This window comes from Sinocyclocheilus grahami, unplaced genomic scaffold (assembly GCF_001515645.1).
Source record: "Sinocyclocheilus grahami isolate Dianchi unplaced genomic scaffold, SAMN03320097.WGS_v1.1 scaffold735.1, whole genome shotgun sequence".
NCBI lineage: Eukaryota > Metazoa > Chordata > Actinopteri > Cypriniformes > Cyprinidae > Sinocyclocheilus > Sinocyclocheilus grahami.
Window position 1 is genome coordinate 38,056 of NW_015505914.1, and position 5,258 is coordinate 43,313.

Sequence of the window (5,258 nt, forward strand, 5' to 3'; positions counted from 1 at the left end):
ATATATATATATATATATGAATTTTCTATTCATCAAAGAATCCTGAAAAATATATATATATATATATATCAGTTTCCACAAAAATATTAAGCAGCATAACTGTGTTCAACATTAATAGTAATAATAAATGTTTCTTGAGCTGCAAATCGGCATATTAGAATTATTTCTGAAGGGTCATGTGACCCTGAAGACTAGAGTAATTATGTTAAAAATGTAGCTTTGCATTACAAGAATAAATTAAATGTGAAATCTATTGAAATAAAAAAACAGGTATTTTACATTGTAAAAATATTTCACAGTGTTACTGTTATTAGTGTATTTTCTGATTAAATACAGATAAAACTTATTTTATTATTTTTTTCCCAAAATCTGCTGACCAACTGCAATTTTTGTATGGTAGTGTATTATATTTTCAATCAATATCAACAACAACAACAACAACAAAAAAGTTAAAAAAGAATAGCAATTATATGCTTATGCAAAATATGGTTGGTAAGAAGTGTTTCCGATGGTACATTGTCACTTCGCCATCGTTGGCAGCTGTGGTGAGGTTAATTTTTGGCCCTGCCTAACACCTGTGTGCACACACATGCCTCACCGGTGTCTTTCAGAGTTTAACAGCATGTTCGAAAGGACAGGAAGGAGTGAGCGATTGAAGCATCTGACTCATCCATCCTGTTTGTCACACACAGAGGTGGACCATCCTACTGAAAACACGATGTTCTCATTCACACTATACACACATGCACATGGCAGCCATGTGCTCCCACCTGTGATTGTTTTATAAACAGCCTCATAAAAAAAATCCAGGATGACAGTGTCAAGTCAAGCCACCTTTATTTGTATAGTGCTTTATACAATACTGATTGTGTCAAAGCAGCTTTACAGTGTCAAACAGGAAAATAGTGTGCACCATATATATACCCGTAGAAAGTTCATTTGTTTTCTTCATCTCAAGTGAGCTGCTAACCACTGTAACGGGATCAATGAGGCAGTGAGTGGGACCAAGTCAGGCCAATTTGTGAACAAAACATTTTTTTTTTTAGTTGGATGTTCACAAATTAGACTGTTACTTCTCTGATGAAGTTATCTTGAGCTTAAAATCTCCAGTCCTCATTAACTGTAATTGCATGTGAAAAAATGATCAGGGCTGCGTTTCCTAAAAAACATATTTTATGCATTGTGACATTATTTTCTTGATGATTAAGTTAATTTCCCCCAAAATTATTTTACCATAATGCTTTAATATTTTGTTTCTTTAATTTTCATTATTTTCATTGGTGATTCTCATTAGTTTGTCAATTTCTGAATGAATCATCATTCAATCATCATGATCAATTGATTCAATGAAAATATTTGACTCTAAAGAATGATTTGGTCTCTTATCTTGAGCTTAAAATCTCCAGTCTCATTAGTTGTAATTGCAATAAATAACCACTTTTGCATTTCTCAAAACCATCATTCATATACAGTCAAGCAATCAATTTGTGAAGGAATCATTTAGACTTTTTTTTTTTTGTGTGTGTGTGTGAATTGGATCAATTGATTCATTGAAAATATTTTGACTATAAAGAATGATTTGCTTGTGAAAAACGGCAAGGGTTGCATTTGCATCATATGTCTGTCGTTGAGTAGGTATATCATTGGAGACCATTGGAGCCAGTTGTTTGTACGATCTATTTAGGCTTGTGATACTTTTGATGATGCACAGATGAAAGAAATCCATAAATGTTGGGAAGGACTTGAACGTGAGTAAATGATTAGAAAATTTTCATTTTGGTTTAACTTTTTCTAATATATATAGACTATTATTTCAGAGGATATAGGCCTATATGTCGTTACTATGATGCTGGGAAACTGAATCCCACTGTGATTATAGGATTTTCATCATACTGCCTATTGCTAGTCTCATATCTGTTCATTGCCTTCCTCTCAGCAGGACTTGTGTTTAACTGTGAGATCTGCATGCAGGACACATCCAGAATTGTAGATGTCTGTCTCCTGGCTTAGTCAAGGCCTGGGGCAAAAACAGTGATGAATGGATCAGAATAGTTTTTAACAAAGACATAATTTGTTTTATGACATGTACTTGCAATCTGTACTTTTATCTTTTTGTGAAAGGAGATTTCAAAACCGCATGTATGCCATCTTGATTGTTTCACTTGTCTTCTCAGCTGCTCTCCTGACTCTTTCATCTTCCTCCTGGGACAAACCTACAATTTCACAGCTGGAGTGAAAGATGTAGACGGCAGGAGTAGACTCAGTTTCCAGGGCATTTCTATCAGAGCACAGTCAGGAGAGCAGAAGACTGCCTTTGGACAGGATCAGCGTGAGCTTTCACAAAGTGCGTGGATGAGAACGTCAAATCCATGGTTGAAAGAGTCAGACTTGTGCACAGTTGTCCGACTCTGGCTCATTCCTGTCTGGTTATCCTTTTTTTAGCCTTTTTATGGTCTTTGAGAATGCTCTGGCTGAGTGTTTGATAGATAGAAAGGGTGAGATGTGTTTTGAGGGTGCATGAAAAGCCAGGTCAGTTCAAAATCAAGCAGTAATACAGCAAAATAGGGTGCTGCAGGGATTACTGTATATACTGTATTTTTGTAGGCCAAGACCCGAAACAAGTTTTTGGCACTTCCGGTTCTATTGTGCTGAAGTCAATGCGTTTCTGAATGGGTTTTTGGTTAAACGTCTGTGGTTATCATAAGTTTAAGATATTTTCACTTTTTATTCTACAACATAAAATACATCAGTAATACCTCATTGTTTAAAATGGTGTACTTGCAAACTATTCAAACTCAAGCTCCCAGGGAAAATGTGTGTAAATAAAGAGTGAAAGAGCTGTCTGAAGTGTAATGGTGGTGACGTTGAAGTCATGTGACTGCGGTGTAGTAGGTTTATACCCTAACTATGGTCTTTTACTTACAGCGATTGTATTTAGGCGTCGAATTTCGTTGCGCTTATTTGTGAAGGTTTTCAAGATGAACAAATCGTGTCAGAACCATAAACTTTTGTTGGTAACAGAGCTTTGGGTTTTTGTTGAGGGAACCAGGATTGGCTTCAAAAATACATCACTGTACAAATACAATACATCATTTCCCAACTGGAAATACAACAGTGCATTTTGAATTTGTAAATCATGTTTGTCAGAGTGTGTTGCAGTCAACATTAATATTCTCCTTTGGTCATGTGACAGAGCTTGAGTTTTGTACACATTTGTGTTTTTGGAAACCACTGTGCAAGTTTGCAATATTTGCAAAATTCTTGATTGGCTTTCTAGGTTAGAAATAATATGTTCCTGTACAATGCTTGATGGCATCACTTATGGAATGGTAATTTTTTGATTTTTTTGTTGTGATGGGAAATACAGAGTTCTGGCATGAAACGCTAGATGGCACAGTCCGATAGGTCTAACTCAATCTGAACTAATGACATCATTATTACATGACACAGCTGATTTGTTCTCTCCTGTATCACTGCTCATCATTCAAATATATGACTAGTGCTTGCCGTAGCAGTTGCAGCTTGCTTCAGAAACCCTCCACCTTCCCCAGCTCCACCTGTAAAGATCTGCTACGATGTGATTCATGTATGCTATATGGGGTTATTTCATGTATGTTATATTTGCAGCAGCAATATTTCTTACATGCTCACAGCTGCATGTTGTGGATGTATTGGCAGTAGCAAGTTTTGGTACTTGCTCTGCTGCTACAGCAGCAGCAGCACCATAGCAGATCTATTCCACCAAGACCAAATACATTAAAGGGGGTCCTATTATGCTTTTTCACTTTTTCAACTTTAGTTAGTCTGTAATGTTGCTGTTTGAGCATAAAAAAGATCTGCAAAGTTGCAAAGCTCAAAGTCCACTTCAAAAGGACACATTTTATTTAACAGAAATCACTTTTCAAAAACTACAACGAACGACTCGTTTGGACTACAATGCATATTTTCCAGGATTTGTGATATCACAAATATCGATGAATGGGATGAGACCTGGTTGAGCTGCACTAGAGAAGGCAATGAGTGTTATCACTATGTCGGAGACACGCTAGCTTTCCCGGGCCTTCATTTGTTACAGGAACTATCGCCAGTTCATGCCAGACTGACAGACTTTCCCCGGTAACGCTGTACACAAAGCAGCGCTCCACTCACAAACGCTGCTTTATCAGATATTACATGCAAGATGAAATGAAAATGACACCCACAATTTTCTGAAGACAGTCGGGTTCCTTCGGAAATGCAGTGATATAAAAACACCCGCACCGGGTTTCAGTTTTGAAACATGCAGTGCTCATGTTTATTCAATGAAGTCGAAGCCTTTTGGAAAATCTATTTGTGGCGGTCAGTTTTGATATTGTGGTGGGCGCCTCAAATAAATCAATGTATGGGAAACACTTATATATGCTACAGAAACTTAAAAGTACCTCATGGCAACCCGTCAAAATATAGTTCGGGTTAGCTTAAAGAAATTATCAGAAATATATTACTGTGGTGCAGTATGATATACATAATACTACTACAACAATTATTAGAACTTTTGTTTAAAAGAAGAATAATCACACAGTACGCTATTTCTTCCATGTTTTAATTTTAATAGTAAACCCTTTGTTTGCCAAAAAATAAAGAGTTTAACTCTCATTTGATTAAAAGATAAATTAAACTGATTTATGCCTTCATTTGCACTGTACTGTAAATTAAAACTAACTGAAATTTCTAGTGTCACATAGGCCAAGAGATTTCAATAGGCTATTGAACGAAGTGTGCCTGTAAAAGGCTATAAGTGTTATAGTTTCATGAAAATATTTGCAGTCTTCTTGTTCCTGTACAATGCTTGATGGCATCACTTATGGAATGGTAATTTTTTGATTTTTTTGTTGTGATGGGAAATACAGAGTTCTGGCATGAAACGCTAGATGGCACAGTCCGATAGGTCTAACTCAATCTGAACTAATGACATCATTATTACATGACACAGCTGATTTGTTCTCTCCTGTATCGCTGCTCATCATTCAAATATATGACTAGTGCTTGCCGTAGCAGTTGCAGCTTGCTTCAGAAACCCTCCACCTTCCCCAGCTCCACCTGTAAAGATCTGCTACGATGTGATTCATGTATGCTATATGGGGTTATTTCATGTATGTTATATTTGCAGCAGCAATATTTCTTACATGCTCACAGCTGCATGTTGTGGATGTATTGGCAGTAGCAAGTTTTGGTACTTGCTCTGCTGCTACAGCAGCAGCAGCACCATAGCAGATCTA